The 19551-nt window shown below is 32.2% G+C and overlaps 1 long non-coding RNA gene across 2 annotated transcripts in view; it reads left to right on the forward strand.

Moving 5' to 3' along the window:
- Positions 1–9639: 9639 nt before the first annotated feature.
- Positions 9640–19551, forward strand: part of LOC142226507 (uncharacterized) — a 65160-nt gene continuing 55248 nt past the window's right edge. Inside the window, exons 1-2 of one of the 2 annotated variants that reach the window (XR_012719690.1) lie at positions 9640–9745; positions 10034–10443. This is a non-coding gene — a long non-coding RNA (uncharacterized LOC142226507). Of the gene's footprint in view, positions 10444–19551 lie in introns of both variants that reach the window. The other variant, XR_012719688.1, reaches the window with a different exon arrangement.

Raw genomic sequence — 19551 nt, forward strand, 5'->3', positions numbered from 1 at the left:
AAATTTGGCACAACTTTAAAAGCACTTCCAGAAGATGTACCCCCAATGATGTTCTTTATTTTAACTACACAGGAAGTTCTTTTCATTCAACTTTTTATAACATGCTTTTTTCATATTTTTAATGGGTATTATTTATTTTTCGTTTCAAATTGGTTAAAAACAGTTTAAGAATTCATAAAATGGTACAAATTATTAAAATTTTGTCGAAAAAATGCTAAACCCAATCTGATAAAATTGTGAAGTTTCAGACAAGCGTTAGAATCCATTAAATATTATAAAGATTATTTATTTGACAAAATATCACAGAATTTTTTAATTGACATCCAATACATTGAATTCGGATCACACCTAAAGAAGTGATGCAAATTCAGTGAACCGGCTGTTGAAATGGAGGACTTCCGTCCTATGACAAGCCCATGTTAAATGAATCACTTCTGCGTCAATTTTGCACCACTTCCGGATACAATAAGAATATTTTCATTACTTTTTTGGCGACGCTTTTTTTGCTGGGATTGACATTTCTTCTTTATGTAACGCAATAATAAGTTTTATGCGTAGAGAATTTTCAAAATTGATTGCTATTCAACAGGGAATTAAGAAATTTATTATTTTTAGTATCATGAAGCAGTATATGATTTTCCGTATTGGTTTTCAGTTAATATCTTTGTTGTCGCGGGGTAAGCTCATGTAGCAAGAAGCTTTATGAAATATATGTTCTTTAAAATTCTATGCAGAAGATTCTATGCGATTGGTATTGTATAAAGTGGTGAGTTGATAACGCAATTTTTGTTTTTTCAGCCTAAACAAAAAAAGCAGAATATGTATATACATATATCGGTAAAATGAAAAAAAAATCTTTTACCCGTTAGGCAAAGCGATCAGTTTAGAATTATTTCTCCTTCGTGTTTCTTCCTTTTGTGGTAAAAGTAGAACAACAAAATTTTTTTTTGGACTTTGATCTTTTCGGATTCTTTTGCGGTCACTTTCAAAGTGGCGAAAAATTTATCGACGAATTATGTTTTCTCAGAGAAAGTTTTAAATTAGCTTTCGTAGAAAGCTGTTTTTAGGATGAGATTTAATATAGACGATTCGATAGGTTTTTTCGTGAAAATCGTTGATTTTCTCAATCCGGTTAAAAAAAATAGCTCGAACAGATCTTTTTTCTCAACCGGAAAATATGCAATTTCAGTTTCGCTTTTTATAATTCCTTCATACAACCCTCATCCGTTCACACATAACAAATTACACATACCTTCGATTCATATTACTCTTGCAAGCGGTTGCAATATAATTATTTTAAGCGGTGGACGCAATCCAGTTGATATGCAATCTTTAACCCAGTCCCTTAATCCGGTTCAGCAAGGACCATGTACAATTTCCTGGCTTGGTCTTCTGAAAGTGGACTGTATGCGGTTTTATCGGCTTTTGTCCAAAATTTACTAATATTACACACAGAGAAGATATTGTTTGAAAATCGAGTTTTGTGATGAAAATTCTACATTTTCAATGAAATCACAGTTGTGTCATTCAATTTACTTTATTTACAATCGTTATTTTGTTCCTTCTACCATTTGTTGTTTGTAATACAAGACAAATAGTTGTCTAAACTAAATGCCTTTCTTTTGAAAAATTTTGATCGGATTCGATAGGCACACCCAACGTTATAAAACCTTCGTAACTGTCATTTAGTAGTCAGCACTTACGTTTCGTATTCACAGCCGAATTCCTTTGGATATATTTTTGGAATGTCAATAAAATTATTACCACTGATGTTGAAGGATAGTATGTTTTTTTAATTTCAAATAACAACAACTGAAAACGAAATATTTCTCAGCCGTTTCGAAGTTTATTTGCCTCCTGCGTGGGCCGCTTATGCGAAACTGGCCTAAGTACACTATATAGGCTGTGAAAGTAAAATAATACACAACAATATTGGATATATTGCAAACAAATAGCTTCAGGGTACTCAATGATACGGTGCGCATCCTCAATATGGAATAATTTCATTGTGTTACAAGGGCATTCGTTTAAACTATCTAACGAATTCCAAGAATTCCTCATTGGTTGGTTCGTATTTATTTTTTAAAATTCTACACTAATTTCATGACTTAATTTGTTGTGTGTTTTAGACGGGCTATAGACAATTCGGACACCATCTATAAATACTAATATGCTAAGAGTACCAACGATTTAGGTCCATTATCTGTCAATTCCCTGTCCCATCCATTCTGCGGGGTATACTTTTAAGGGTGAACATTTTTTATAATGTTATCAATACACAGAAAAAAAATTTACGAAAAATTTTCCAATTAAAATCTTAATTGAGTTTTAAAAAATATTCAATTAAAAATTTAATTGATTCAACAAATTTTTTAATTGAAATAAAAATCAATCACACAAATTAATAGTATCAATTAAGTTATTAATTGGATCAATTAATTTTTTAATTGACTGTCAATTAATTTTTTAATTGATACTATCATTTCTGTGATGGAAGACATTTCAATTAAAAAATTAATTGGATCAATTAATTTCGTGATTGAATCAGAAAAATATTTTTTTGTGTGTATATTGTATTTAGGTATATGTTCCTTTCTATCGTGCAAAAAATATAAATAACCAAATGAAGAAGGGAGCAACAACCAATTCCATCGTCTGATAGAACCAACACCATATATATTTAAATAAATGTTGAACATAGGTTGACGCAACCGATTTATAATTCTTAACGTAGAATGTTCATTAGTACCACCGATTTCCAACCAATCTCTTCTCTGTGTGTGTGTATAACATATCTTCATAGTCAGAGAAACATATTATTTTCTCAGCGTTTATCTTTGAGAAAATGTAAATAACCATGTTTCACGGGAAAAAGTAACATTATGCTTTTGAAACATGTTTGAGGTGATCATATTCCGTCTCTGTGTGCATGTTATTAAATTTATGTTAATATCCTTATTAATTTATTGCATAATAAATGTAACAATGAATGGTACAATACCATTAATTATTGCAATATATCATATCATCTTGGCTTAGAGCCCAACCGTGACAATGGAATTAACCATAACTAAATTGAAAAATATTCATTTTGTGGTCAAACCAAAAGTGATCTATATTATTAATCAATTCAAAAGTCTATTGGGTTACGATCGACAAAAGAACATTGATAGACCATTGATGTCAATTAAAAAAAGATTATTTGGCAATTAAAACTCCCAGGAATTGCAATTCAATTTCCAGTTTGTTCTGCAAACTCATTGAGAAATTATGTGCTAGTCGAATAAATGACTTAAACCGGTTTTCAATGGATTCATAATTTGATCGATTGACAATAATAAATCAGGAATTTTTCATAAATAATTGAAATATCTGTCAACAGATCTAATATTCTCAAATGTTGTCATCGAAGGATTATCTTGTAGTGGAATCAACTGGAAATCATTGCCAGCTTTGACTTCAATACTGATCTAGACAAAGTCTCCTTCTATCTTCCACTGGCTTCAATAGAAAAGAACAAAACCTAAGCCACAATTCATTGAAATGGAAACAATCTCATGACAAGTATTTGAAGAATTCTACACGGTAAAAGGTGAAAAACACTGAGAATCTATCTCAATCATTAATATTCGCGGTTTGGACGGCGACAGCATTAATGATTATCACAATGATTCGTAGAAATGCCGCACTACTACATACTTGGCGATTGCCAAGAGTAAACAATTAGTTTGAATTTTGATTGTATTCCGATTCCGAATTAATACGACAATGCCGCAGCAACCAGTCTGACGTCTCAAACACTGTATTACTTCGCTTAATCGAACGATGCCATTGCTTTGTTGCAAACCAACAATTCACTAAAGAGTTATTAATTAGCACCTAAGATAACGACGTCACTTTGTCGTCGATTACCTACCCTGAGAATAAAATAAGAGAAAAAATTAATAATACGAATATAAAATTAGTTTATTATCATTGTTTCCTTCGAATCCACACAAATGTTTATAGCTCGCCTATTTCTTTCAGTGTTACCAAATTAATCTTTTTATTGATTTTGTTGACTATTGACTATTGGACCTTTTCTTGGATTTCTGGGGTTTCCACAACACTGTATCTTGTTAGCGAAATGTTTATGACTAAGAAATATTTGCAAATTCATTCATCACGTGTGGTTTTTGTCTTACTTCGGAAGCCGGAAAGAAATTCGGCACGAGTTAAAAGTAAAAGGCAGCTCGAATTTATTGCAAACAGGTTTTTATATTTTATTAGCTTCTTCAAAAAGGCCCACATTACATTTTATTTATGTTTTTTTATACCCACAGCCATAGGAGGGTGATGGAGGTATACTATGTTTGTCATTTCTTTTGTAACAGATCGAAATATCCATTACCGACTGTTAAACCCAGTTTTAACATCGTTCACTTTCAGAATCAGAATTTAATTCTAAGATGATCGGTATACTAAACGATGGGTCTCGAACTGGTCCTTCTTGCCGATACATACAAATGCACATATATATTATACCCTGTACCACAATAGTGGTAATATGGCGCTATCGTTCTGAACTTTGCCACATATTCGTTTTTGTCTACACGGAGGTTCGATGATTACTATATCGGTCCAGATTTTGGTATAACCCCCATATAAACCGATCTCCCGATTTGATTTCTTGGGTTTTTAGATATCGCAATATTTTTGCGATTTGTATGAAATTAAAAATCTGGAGGTATTTTAGGTCCACAAATAGGTGTACTGTAGATAGGGTCACGAAAAAAAGTTGATGCGGTCACCCCCCAGTTTTGTATCATATTCGAAGACAATTTCAAAACACCAAAACTTTTTTTTTCGTGCACCCTACGACCCCCCGAAATACAATTTATTGTGCTGTGTCGTCATTTGCAGTCCGATCGAAAAGAAACGCATATCGTTGTTCATGGTTGATCAGGGGCTATATTTCGTGCATTGGTCATTTTTGACTCCGACGTCAAATTTGATTTTTAATTTTTATACCCTTCACCACTACTGTGGTACAGGGTATAATAAGTTTGTGCATTTGTATGTAACGCCAAGAAATAATAGTCATAGACCCATCTTTTAGTATACCGATCGGCTTGGAATTAAATTCTGAGTCGATTTAGCGATGTCCGTCTGTCTGTCTGTCCGTCCGTCTGTCTGTATATGTAATTTTGTGCACAAAGTACAGCTTTTGGCATGGGGTCTTTCTTCGGGTCAAAGACAATCGCTATTGATTTTGGAAAAATCGGTTCAGATTTAGATATAGCTGCCATATATATATCACCGATTTGATCATAATTCACGTATTTATGAACCGATCTTCTTCAAATTTTGTACATCTGAATATTTTATGAGTCACGTAAAAGCTGCAAAACATCAGCTAAATCGGTTCAGATTTAGATATAGCTCCCATATATATCTTTCGTCCGATTTGCACTTATATGGCTTCAAAAGCCAGAATTTTACCCTGATTTGCTTCAAATTTAGCACAAGGAGTACGTTTAATAACATTGTTAACTGTGCCAAATTAGGTTAAAATCGGTTCAGATTTAGATATAGCTCCCATATATATCTTTCGTCCGATTTGCACTTATATGGCTTCAAAAACCAGAATTTTGCCCTGATTTGATTCAAAATTTGCACAAAGTGTACGTTTTATAATATGGTTAACTGTGCCAAATTTGGTTGAAATCGGTTCATATTTAAATATAGCTCCCATATATACCTTTGGTCCGATTTGCACTATTGACTTTTTAAAATCTCTGTAACTTTTTTGTTTATGAATATAAGTAAATACTTCAAAAGCAAAAGTTTCATATTTTGTTAAGATCTTTATAATGGTTATCAGAAATGGGCATCATAGGGGTATACGAAGTGAAATAAAAAAAATAAAAATCAAATTTGACGTCGGAGTCAAAAATGACCAATGCACGAAATATAGCCCCTAATCAACCACGAACAACGATATTCGTTTTTTTCGATCGGACTTCAAATGACGACACAGCACAATAAATTGTATTTCGGGGGGTCGTAGGGTGCACGGAAAAAAGTTTTGGTGTTCTGAAATTGTCTTCGAATATGCTACAAAACTGGGGGGTGACCGCATCAACTTTTTTTTCCTTTAGGCCGTGACCCTATCTAGTGTACTGCATCCTTGCTGGTTTATCCACGTAAACCAATGACTTTAGATACCCACAAAAAATAATCGAGTGGCGTCAAATCACACGAACGCGGAGGCCAATTCACCGGTCCATTTTTCGAAATAATGTTGTCGTTGAAATGTTCTTTCAATAAGTCAATTTTTTCGCCCGCAATATGACAAGTGACACCATCCTGTTGAAACCACATTTCGTTTACATCCATATCTTGAAGAATATAATTCTGTATCGATTTCATTCAGGATAATGCGTCGTCCTTCCTCATTTTTAAAGAAATAAGGACCAATGATTACACAAACCCATAGACCGCATTAAACAGTAAGTACATTTATCGGGACGCATTGGTAATTCTTCAACGGCGTGTGGATTTTCTTTGCTCCAAATACGGCGATTTGGTATTTACGTTCATTATGGTGGTCTCAGACGGACGATTATGTGCACCATAAAATGTACGAAGTGCTCTATAAAAAATTTTGATTAAACAATGTTGAAAATAAATATCCATGATTTGGATGCGTTGTTCTGAAGTTAACCCATTCATGATGATTTGCCAAACAATACTGAGTAGAGGCGTCACTTTAATCTGTAAAAACAGCAGTCTGACAACAGAGTGATTCATTAAAAAACAAGTATATATTAACCATATCAAATCAGTCAAATGTGTAGGGTGCTATATATAGGTTTTTGTTCCCTTATACATACATTTAAATATGAACCCTTTTGGACAAAATTTGTTAGGCTTTTACAAAATCTATAGACCAGAAAATGAAGCCGACCCATTTTTGTCGGCGGCGGCTGACACTAAATTTTTGTCTCCGGCGGCGGCGGCTTGACGGCTAAGCCGATAAAAATTTGTCAATTCGGCGGCGGATAAAATCAATTTGAAGTTATTCGAATGGTAATGAGATTAGTTGTACAACCAATCTTACAATCAAATTTACATTTCGTTAAAATTTTCTGAGCTAAATTTTTGCGAAACTATTATAGCGATAGATTGTGGGTGGAAGGTTCAAAATTTTGGCAAAAAATACGACAGTTGCTAATACAATTTTCTGTTTTAAATCGATATTTTTGATTAATTGGGGGCTAAATTTGAGTCGAGATGAGTCGACATATCCGGCGGCGGTATCGACTGGCAAAAAATGGTCGGCGGCGATTGAAATCAGCGGCGCGACTCGGCGGCTTCATTCTCTGCTATAGACTTAAAATTTAAGTTGGCTAATGCCCTGGGGTGGAAGACAATGTTCCACAGTGTGGCGCAGGGTATAAATATGGGAAACATTTATATCTGAACAAATTGTGAAGCAAATTCGCAAAAGTGTATTTATAATATATCGGTTGACAGGTATGTATTAGAAGTATAGGAAAATTGGAGCCATTTTTAGAAGTATTCGATTTAACAGAGGTGATTTACAAGGAAAATGTGGGTATTTTGGTATTTTTTCCCAAATCGGAAATAAAACATATAAAGCCGATTTCAATCAAAATTGACTTACTCGTACATAGTTACTAATTGACTTACTACTACATATCACAATGGACTGAATAGTCTAAGTGAGCCTGAATCTTAATCGGGCTGCCACTTTAACCTTTACTACTACATAGTTACTATGTTCATTCTACTCCTTGTGCAAAGTTTCAAGTAAATCGGAGTAAAACTTTGGCCTCTGTGGTTATTTGAGTGTAAATCGGGCGAAAGATATATATGGAAGCTATATCTAAACCTGAACCGATTTCAAAATTTGGAAAGCCTAGTTGTTAATTCTACTCCCTGTGCAAAATTTCACGTAAATCAGAGTACAACTTTGGCCCCTGGGACCATATAAGTGCATATCGGACGAAAGATATATATGGGAGCTATATCTAAATCTGGACCGATTTCTTCCAAAATCAATAGGGTTTTCTTCTCACCCAAACCAGAAACTTGTGCCAAATTTGAAGTCGATTGGACTAAAATTGCGATCTAGACTTTGATTACAAAAAAGTGTTCATAGAGGGACACTTGTTCCGGACCCTCCCTGAACAATATTGTCAAAGACACCATATGTCTATCTCGTCCCCTTCTGGGTGTTGCAAACGTATGCACTAGGTTAGGTTAGGTGGCAGCCCGATGTATCAGGCTCACTTAGACTATTCAGTCCATTGTGATACCACATTGGTGAACTTCTCTCTTATCACTGAGTGCTGCCCGATTCCATGTTAAGCTCAATGACAAAGGAACTTCCTTTTTATAGCCGAGTCCGAACGGCGTTCCTCATTGCAGTGAAACCACTTAGAGAAGCTTTGAAACCCTCAGAAATGTCACCAGCATTACTGAGGTGGGATAATTCACCGCTGAAAAACTTTTTGGTGTTCGGTCGAAGCAGGAATCGAACACACGACCTTCTGTATGCAAGGCGGGCATGCTAACCATTCCACCACGGTGGCTCCCAAACGTATGCACTAACTTATAATACCTTGTTCCACAATGTGGCGCAGGGTATAACAACTCATAAAAAAAACATCCTTTATTTGATTCATTGTGGTGGGTATTTAAGATTCGGTCCGGCCGAACTTATGTCCGAACATATTTATTTTCTTTACTATGTTCATTGAATGGATTGTTTGACTATTCTATTTGCGATGAGAATCCATCTTTATTCTCATTTTACAAGCTTAGTTTTGTTTTCCACCTCTGAAAATTCTTCTCCAAAAGAAATTTATAAAAATGCCTACCTCACTTTAGTTTCAGAACAGTTTACAATTTTTTTGTTTAATTTAGGAAAACTTTAGTAAATCAAACAAATTATCTTCTTTTCTATTCAATACAAATAAATCGAAATAATTTTTGGAGAATGAATATCTCTATTGTCAAAGAGTCCTTTTTCATGTGTACCGGGTGCCTTTTATTATAGTATGTATTTTCTGATAGTTCTGCTTTAAACATATTAGCCAACTGTTTGATTTAACCACCTCCATAACTATCAAATTCCCCCGAATCTTAGTCAATTTCATTCATGAATTCTTTTGGAACACAAAAGCTTCAATAAACAATCGTTTGGCATGTGTGCTGGCCAAATAAAAGCTTTTTAACTTGACTAAAACTACAAAAAAAAAGCAATTGAACGTAAACAAATGATTTGTTGTAAACATAATGAAGTGATTAATTCATTCACCAACATAATCACAATAGAGGCAAAGAGAGCTTTAAGCTGTCGTTATATGTTTGGCGCGCTTTTTCATTGTCATAGTAAAATTGTTGCTGCAACATGTTGCGAGTGTGGAATGTCTTCTAAACGCTACATGTACGACGATGACAAACGAATACGACGATGATATGAGTAGAAAAGGAGGGGGCGAGTAAATTCATGCGAAATAAGCCGGTAAACTTGGACGTTGACGGCAACAATGCCGGCAAAGTAAGGCAGCATAAATGATTGCTATATTTTTGGGCCAAATAGTCAGTTCAGTTTCGTAGAAAACACTCGCATGAACGGTTGATTTGTGCGTGATTAACGGATAAAAAATTTAAAATTCAAAATAAGCTTCAGTCTCTAGACTATTAAAAAGATTTACTTTGGCGGTTGATAATAGTAATTTCCATTTCAAATTTCAATTAACTGTCAAATTAGCAATAATTAACGGTTGATTATTATTTTTTTAAATAAGTACGGCTGCAGTTTTGTTGCTCACGTCGTTGACATCGCCGTCGTCGCTGCCGCTGTTATTGTGATATTTTCTTTTGTATAAGAACCATAAATCTGGGATTTATCTTTTGTTGTGCGGGTGTGAGATCGTTTTGTGGGAATATTATTTGCAGCGTTTGTTTATTACTCAAAACCGACCTCATAAAAAGTGTTAATGAATTCATAATTTTCTAGTTTTAGTGTAATACTAATTGCGAGGAAAAAACCTATTTTTTTGTTTAGAAGAAGAAAGAAAAAAAAACACAAAATATTTTCGCAATTTGCAATGTTTTAAACAATCAACACAAAAGTGATCGATTTACTTATATCCGCCCCATTCATCAATTGTGAAGAAATTTGAAATTTATTAGCCAACATCATCATCTTGCGGTTCATTTAAAAACATTCAAATTTTGCCATAAGCTCAAATGAGTGATTCCCATTTCTAGTAGGGGCGGTTTAATTTAATTTCGAGATTTCAACTGAGGTGGAGCACACTGGTGGTATTGACACTTTTGGAATTTATGATAAGTGTGACAACCATCATCAGCTAAAGCTAAAATAATGTCGACCGCCTGTCTGTCTGTGGATCTAGCGTAGACCAGGTTTGTAATCATTACTCGTAATCGTCCAATATACTATGAATATTTAAATTGTTTTTTTTTTGTTTCTTGCCTCTGTTTTTTCCATTGAATATTGGTATCGTATTTGTTTCGTTAATGAAATTAGCGATAGACAAATAACCTGAATTCTCTCGGTGGTTTAATTTATGCCTAATGTTGGCACAAGTATGCTAATAACTCTTCATTAAACTAAATTTTTATTTGAAAAATTATGAATAAAAGTTGCATTTCGGCTTAGCATTGCTTAGCAACTTTACGAATAAATTCAGTAATTGTAAATTTGTTGGTTTTGTTGTTATTATACACCCTCAATCATACACCCAGAGAAGGAATATAATTGGCTCTAATATTTTTCGAAAGCAAATTGTTACTTTTTAATAAGGAACATGCAACATGTTTCTTGCAATCCTGTCATTTTCTCTAAAATTAAAATTATTCTCATAAAAAATAGCTCTTTACGTATATATATTTGAGGTAACCATACATTTTTTGAAAATAATGAAATTCTAATTGAAATATAGTTTCTAAATTTTGTTTTAATTTTTTTTTTTTTAAATTTAAAACACAAATTTTGGAAATTTGCCCACTTACAGTAAAAAAATGTTCCTTACAGTGAAGAAAAACATCATTTTCCAAATTTGAAATGCAGTATTAGTCAAATTAGTCGCTGTTGAACGATTAAGGACACACTCATGTTGGAACGGATTTTCTCGAAATCAATGCATTTAAAAATCTTACTAATTTCGGCTATTTTTATAAATTGGATTAAGCGATGCTAATCATCTATGGAACAGCGATGCCAATTATCTACACGCAAAAAAATAATTCTTTCCTCCCAAACGAAATTTTAGACAAACAAAGTTCGTTTCTCATTTGCTTTTCGCTGTAAGGAAGTGTATTTGGAAGAAAAGTATATACTTTTTGTGATAAACGTTTATTCTTTTCCAGGATGTAAAAACAATTTCATAAAGACAAACTCAAAAAAAAAAACATTGTTTTCTTGCTAATTGCATTTTCCCTCACATCCACGAGGTTTTTTAGTTCTTAACACCTTTTCCTGTAATACCAACAATGTAGAAGAAATTATACGATTTTATAAATTTAAACAATTTTTTACCTTTCGCCTGGACGGAGAATCGAACCGCGGACCATGCACTTTGTAAGCCAACACACTAATCACTGAGTTATGTACCTGTTATGGTCATCAATAGATAAATATCCATATAAGTTATATTTATATAGCATAGCTTGCGGCGCAACCGAAACGAATAAACACAGTTTATTTAACAGAAACAAACATTTAGTTTGGCACCGTGGAGCAGTGGTTGCTACGTCCGACTTGCATGCCAAGGGTCGTGGGTTCGATCCCTGCTTCGACCAAAGTTTTTTTTTTTAATATATTTCAGATATGTTCGGAAGATTCCGAAAAAGATATTCAGCATTACATTGTAGTATATTAAATTTTGCACTGTAAAATGTGTCTTATTAAAGACCTAAAGTCAGAAAAGAACAGTGTTTGATATAAACGAAATGGACTGTGTTGTTGTTTCAAAAATAACTTTTTTTATTGAAGAAATAAAAATTTTGTAACAAACGAATTTTTTTGGTGATAAAACATTAAAATTTTCGAAGCAATTCAAAAAACTCTAACAAAAGAAAAATGTTTTCGGTACACGTTTTCCAAACGTTTTTTTTTTCTTTGCGTGTATGAAACAGCCTAACTGGAGAGATTCATTAAATAAAAAAGTGTATATACGGCAGTAAGTTCGGCAGAGCTTCTACTAAAGTCTTCTAAATTCTAAGTGAGTCCATACGTGGTATATATTAGACAAAAAAGGCAGATTAAATACCTACACTGAAAAAAATATTGACCTAATATGGAAGATTATGCAACTTAAATTTTAGGAATCGAAATTTACCCAAAGTTAAGGACAAAATTATTTAAAATAATGACATTTTAATTAAATGAAAGTTTATAATCCTTGCTTCAAAAATTTTTTTCCTAAAATTTAGGACACAAATCTTGAAATTTTCCGTCTCTCTTCTGAAGTTGTAGATCTGTGAAGTAAGGCAAATTTACTTAAAATAAAGAAAAACATTTTTAATTTAAAGAAATCGTCTTTTACTCAACTGACATATTGCATTTTTAAATTTAAGATAAAATCGCTTCAAATATAGGCTAAGACTTATTTTAAGAATTTGCATCTTTGGTTTAAAGTTTTTTTTTTAACATTAAGAAAACTGTTTTTACTTTGAAGTACCTGTAATAATTTGGATTTTAAATTGGAATTTGTTTGTACATAAATACCTTTATTAAAATATCGCAAAAAGAGGATAAAAATTCGATGAACGAGATCTGTATCTAATTGTCGAAGATGTCTTTATATTAAAGAAGCCGCATCTTGGGCTCGGAATCAATACCAAAATCCTTAAGGGAAGGTCAGAATCTTTGGATCCAAGTAAAGTTTTTTTTTTGAGTGTATATAATTCAATTCTTGACTGGTATATATATAGGGAAGTCTACAAATAACTACGAACAATATCGGGAGGAGAAATTGAAATATGGGCGCTATATACAATTATGAACCCGTATGGACCAATTTTTGTGTGATTGGGGATCGGTTTATCTGGGGGCTATATATAACTATAGACTAATATGGACCAAGTTTGGCATGGTTCTTAGCGGCCATATACTAGAAAAATGTACCAAACTTCAACCGAATGGGATGAATTTTTCTCCACCAAGAGGCTCCAAAAGCCAAATCTAGGAATCGGTTTATATGGGGGCAATATGTAATTATGGACCGATATGTACCAATTTTTGCATGGTTGTTAGAGAGGAATGTGGTAATTCCGAAACAGCTGTACATCCAACCATCTTGCAGTCTATAGGGCTTTGCCCAAATAAATTTGACAAGCATACTTTTCCTCTGTTGGGTAAGCTACACTTGTAGTTTAGTCAATGCATGGTTTTAAGCTGAGATCAAAAACAACAATAAGGAAAAGTGTTATATATATTTTTCTCACCCAAAAAAATATATATTAACTTTTTCCTTCGCAATGAAATACCCACCTTAATGTTTAACTATTCGGAGAATCTTAGTCAGCTCAAACATTTGATCTCGATTTATTTGTTGAAATCTCGTGAGCAAGTATAATTAAAGAGTGCAATTAATTTGCCAACACGTTTTTATATCATGTAATAACAATCAGACCCCAAAAGAATTTATTGAACAACAATCGTTGCTCAATTGCAATTAAGCTATTGTCTTAAATATTATCTAAAAAAAAAACAGTTAAAATATTTTAGGATTTAGACCTACTAGTAAATAATGAGTTAAAGTGATAATTGACAACATTCCACATCCTTGCTAAATATTTTAATTGTTGTTGTTGAGGAAACGTTACTATAAAACAAGCTTGCAATACAGATGAGAAAAGGTTTCTTTGGAGATACTGTAAGCAGTTTTCGGACAACATCTCTCCTAGTTCGAAATTCATTGTTGAAAATATGGTAAACCATTTTCCCTTAAGGTGACGACATATTAATAAGCTAACATTGATGTCTGTCGTCAACTCTCCCCCATTGTCACCTTTAGTTAGGTTAGGTTTGGTGGCAGTCCGATATATCAGGCTCCCTTACACTATTCAGTCCATTGTGATACCACATTGGTGAACTTCTCTCTTATCACTGAGTGCACCAGCATTACTGAGGTGGGATAATCCACCGTTGAAAAACTTTTTGGTGTTCGGTCGAAGCAGGAATCGAACCCACGACCTTGTGTATGCAAGGCGGGCATGCTAAACATTGCACCACGGGCACAGTGTTGCCAGTAGTGGGGATTTTTCCCTAAATTGGGGACGAAATTTCTGAGTTGGGCACTTGGGGATTTGGTGGGGAATTTCCATAAATTTGGGGATTTTTGTGGGGATTTTTTTCGAGAAATAGGTTTAATCTTTTTTAACAAAATTTTATTTCTTTAGGAAATTTTGTCAAAATTTTATTTCTTTAGAAAATTTTGTCAAAATTTTATTTCTTCAGAAAATTTTTTCAAAATTTTATTTCCATAGAAAATTTTGTCAAAATTTTATTTCCATAGAAAATTTTGTCAAAATTTTATTTCATATTTGTTGTGAAATAATACAATATGACTGAAAACCAAACAACAATAAAAAAAAACAAAACCAAATTTTATTTCTATAGAAACTTTTGTCAAAATTTTATTCCCATGGGAAATTTTGTCAAAATTTTATTTCTATAGAAAATTTTGTCAAAATTGTATTTCTATAGAAAATTTTTTCAAAAGTTTATTTCTATAGAATTTTTTTTCAAAAATTTATTTCTATAGAAAATTTTTCTCAATTTTTTTTTTCTATATAGAAAATTTTCTCAAAATTTTATTTCTATATAGAACATTTTATCAAGATTTTATTTCTATATAGAACATTTTGTCAGAAGACTGAATCTTCCAAAACATCCAAAATTCTACCAATCTACCAAACACCCCATTTTTACAACTTGAATATTTAGAAGTAAATTATCTTTAATAAATACAAGGCGTCCGAACTCCCATTTTCATATCTCCAGCATTTGGAAGACGATTTGAAATTTTTACTAATTTTCTACAGCCTTTTGCTTTTTTTCAAAAAAAAAAAAACTTGTCAAAAATGAATTGGGGATTTTTGTGAGGAATTTAAGTTTAAATTGGGATTTTTGGGGACGAAAACATCATAATTTGGGGACAAGAGCCAGAAAAATACTGGCAACACTGCACGGGCATGCTAACCATTGCACCACCTTTAGTTAATCATGTTCTCACGAAATTTCATATCATATCAGTTCATATGAAAATTCTATGTCCATTTCCGAAAAATCCCGAATGGCATCCCTATTTCGTGGACAATAATATTTCCATTTGTTTAGCTTGGCAATGTAATCTTACACGCTAAAAATAATTAAATCAATAAATTTTAACATTATCTAGTGTTTGGAAGTCGTCTAGAATGTGACAACACAAATGCAGCTTCATTAATAGAAGTAACATCGCCCCCTAACATACCTCAAATATGTATTTTTTGCTTCCAATTATGTAGAAATACTTCAATTGCAAAAGTGCACATTTGAGGGAACGTGTCTCATCACTCGTCACATGTTAACAAATTGTAGTTTTTGTTTAAGTGAAATGTAACATAATTAATTACACTTGGCAGGTTCAGTTCTATTGGAGTTGAGTACAGACATGATCATTATCACCCATTGGACATTAGAAATCATTGTGAGTAGAGGTGTAGGCACCACGCAAAAGCATGAAGTGTTTTCTAGGCTGTGTATGTTAGATGTGGGACAAGTGCATAGGAATTTGAGGTCGCATTTATCTATCAAATGGATGCTTCAAACATTGCTCAACAACTTCAACTTCAAGTGGTGGATATTGTGTTGGTCTATTCTTAATGCAAAGGAAGGACAAAAAAACTCGAAGAATTGCATGTATTTAAAAAACAAAACAAATAAAAGTAAACAAACTAAAATCTTAGTTGACAGTAGAATTCATTAATTTATGACAATAACAACGGCAACAACAATTATATGATATAAATTTCCACGTTGCAAAGATTTTTAACACTACCATGAGTCTGTCTATGCGAGCAACACTAATTCAGGCAGGTGTTTTAGTCATCGCCTACAATTTTCCACAAACATTAATCTATGTCCGTCCGTCCATCTTTTTATATTCGAATAATTCGCATCACAACATCACCATTAAAAATGTTAAGTAAATAAATCATAATTTCAGAGTGTTGTTTTACTTTCTGATGATTTTATTTAATTTTATTTTTTTTTTATTCAAACATCTGGCAAATAAGGAAAACAGAAAATTCCAAAACAAAAAGAAAAAATATGTTCTCATTATTAAACGCTTTCGATGTTCCTTAACAAAAAAAAAAAATTGAAAATGAGTGAATGGTAATACAAAGAGGCCAGACAGACACAACTGGAAGTGAATAATGAGTGATGGGAAGATATTAAAATGGACAGAATTATGATTTATGTAATTCTAAAAATAAATATGAAAGTAATAATTTTAAATAAGACGAGTATGCAACAAATTGGAGATGGTCAATACAACTGGGTTGCTACTTCCCAGCTTTCAAAAAAGTAGTATCGATGCGCCCAACTTGTGATCAATAGTAAGTAGTGCCAATTTGGATCAACTCCGATGAATTGTATATGAGATCGTCATAGGACATACGTTTTTGGATCAATTCCTTTACTTTTGAAGTATTATGGCAACTTGATACTGGTTGATTTTGGGTGGACGGTTAAAAAATTTGGCAAAATATCCAAACCAATTAAACTAGTTTACACTGAAAATGTACATTTGATGAGAGGTGACTTTTCTTATGTAGTTTGATCTGCTGAATTCGAAAAATGTATAAACTTTTTTTATGGAACAGGTTTTGTTATTTTTAGTTTTTCGCTCTTTTTTACAAAACAAATTATATCTCGAGTTATCGTTATATCGTTGTTGGAACTTAAATTAAAGGTATTGACATGACGAATAATCGTCTATAATTGGATCTGCAATAAGTTAAGTGGTTCAAAAAATATCGATGCAAAAAGCCAAAAAATCATGTTTTACAGTGACACTTTTCCGCCGGAAAAGTACAAACCATTTTTCTCTTCATGGTCGCATAGATGATATTCTAACGTAAGTAATAAGACCAACTAGAAGAAACACGACCGAAAAATGACAAAGTTATAAACAATTGAGTGAACAAATTCGATGTCAAATCATGCAAATAAAAAATGTTTTAACATTTTTTTTTCGAATTTAGCAGATCAAAATACATAAGAAAAGTCACTTCTGGCAAAATCTGACAACCGTGGACTCGAGATGAGTCGACATATTCGTCAGCGGCTAAAATCGGCCGTGCGACTCGGCGGCTTCATTCTCTGGATATGAACGTAATTTCTGTAACAATTAAAAACAAAATACTAATAAATTTTCTTGAAATTGTCGAAAAATATGTACTTTATATTTATTTGTCATATCATGGTTTTTTAGTAAAGAATTTTTTAGTATAATAAACCTTTTTTTTTTGAGTGTAATAAACCTTTGTACTCTTTTATTATACATTAATTCCATCATTTAACTGATTTGAATTTCGAAAGAAATTCTCTTGGCTTGTGTAATTTTGATGCCAGGAACAGAATCACACTAAATTGCTATTGGAGCATTGACCTCAATCAATCAAAACTAATTTCAGAAAATTCGTACATTGATGATTTTTGCAGACATTTCGAATGGATGAATTCCGCTTTTTAATTGAAGAAATTGTTTCTGTTTATTCAGATATAACACACGACAAGTTAATCTGCATTTTTTTTATCGATATTTATCATTTGATAAAATGAACAAAAAAAATCTAATCGCACTATGCATCAAATTATTTATGTCGAAGACCAAGTGTTTTTGTGACGATTGAAACACAAATAATGACCTTTTTGTTATTTTAAATTGAATATAATTTCATTGTTGGAATGCAATAGCCTAAAAATTTTAAAATTGAAATTTTTTGTTGTAGGTAATACGTTCATGAAGAACTCCAGCAAAAAAAGCGTCGCCAAAAAAGTAATGAAAATGTTCTTTTTGGATCCGGAAGTGGTGCAAAATTGACGCAGAAGCGATTAATTTAACATGGGCTTGTCATAGGATGGAAGTCCTCCATTTCAACAGCCGTTGCACTGAATTTGCATCACTTCTTTAGGTGTGATCCGAATACAATGTTTTGGATGTAAATTAAACAATTCTGTGATATTTTGTCAAATAAATAATTTTTATATTTTTTTTTATAATTTTTAATGGATTCTAACGCTTGTCGGAAACGTTTGACCTCCATTTTTTCAGATTGGATTTAGCACTCTTTTCGACAAAATTGAAATGATTTGTACCATTTTATGAATTCTTACTCTATTTTTAACCTATTTGAAGCAAAAAAAGTTAAAATTGCCCATTAAAAGTATGAAAAAAACTAAGTTATAAAAAATTGGGTAGTTAAAATAAAGAACATCATTGTGAGTGCATCTTCTGGAAGTGTTTTTAAAGTTGTGCCTTTGGAAGAACTTCCAAATTTTTTTGCTGGGACATTGATATGATATGATGGAAAATTTAAAGAATTAAAATCTGTCTCTAGTATCACAAACGCATAAAATATTTTTAAAAATCTGTTTAATTCCTCCCTTCTATGACTAGGAATCAAAATCGAAATAATTTAAGCAAAGACCTAAATTTTGGAACTTGGCAAGAATTTTCCAGTGTAAGGGCTAACTTTGATAATTCAGTACAAAACATTTTTTCTGATTAAATCGCCAAATGATTAATTTTTTAATTGAATTGTCTTCAATCACGAAAATGATAGTATCAATTACAGTTTTAATTGGACATAAAACACATTTGATTAAAAAAATAATTTATTTGATTTGAAAGTTTCAATTAATTTTTTTTAAAATGATTCAATTAAAACTTTACTTGATTTTGATTGCAAAAATCAATTAAATTTTAAATTGCTTCAATTGAATGAGTTGTAGACGGCTCAATTTTCTTTAATCTGAGTAGTAGTAGGATCAAATAGGTCAAAGAAGACGAAAGATATGCTCAAAATTGTAAGTGTACCTCCAAAAATTAAAAAAAAGTTCCAAAATTTGTATCTCGAAAACCAATCGACAGAAAATTTTTAAAACTCATTTTCGTGTTTAGTAGGTCAAAATCAATGAGAAAAATTATGCTAGAACCAATTCACAAAACGACTGTTGGCTAGTGTTTTTAATTAAAGATGTAACTATTTTCAATCACATTCCTAAATGACTTTGTGTTTTTATTTTGATTAAAAAATTGATTGTATCAATTAATTTTTTTTATTAAAAAATAAAAAAGATTGTAAATAATCTTTTAACTGGCTTAGTCTTCCGAGTTTGATTAAATAGTTAATTGTATCAATTAATTAAACGTTAAAACATTTTCAATCATTGACCTAATGTGTCTAGTTTGATGAAAAATTTAATTGTATTACTTAATTTTTTAAGTGAAA

The sequence above is a fragment of the Haematobia irritans genome, chromosome 1 (genome assembly GCF_050003625.1).
Source record: "Haematobia irritans isolate KBUSLIRL chromosome 1, ASM5000362v1, whole genome shotgun sequence".
Taxonomy (NCBI): domain Eukaryota; kingdom Metazoa; phylum Arthropoda; class Insecta; order Diptera; family Muscidae; genus Haematobia; species Haematobia irritans.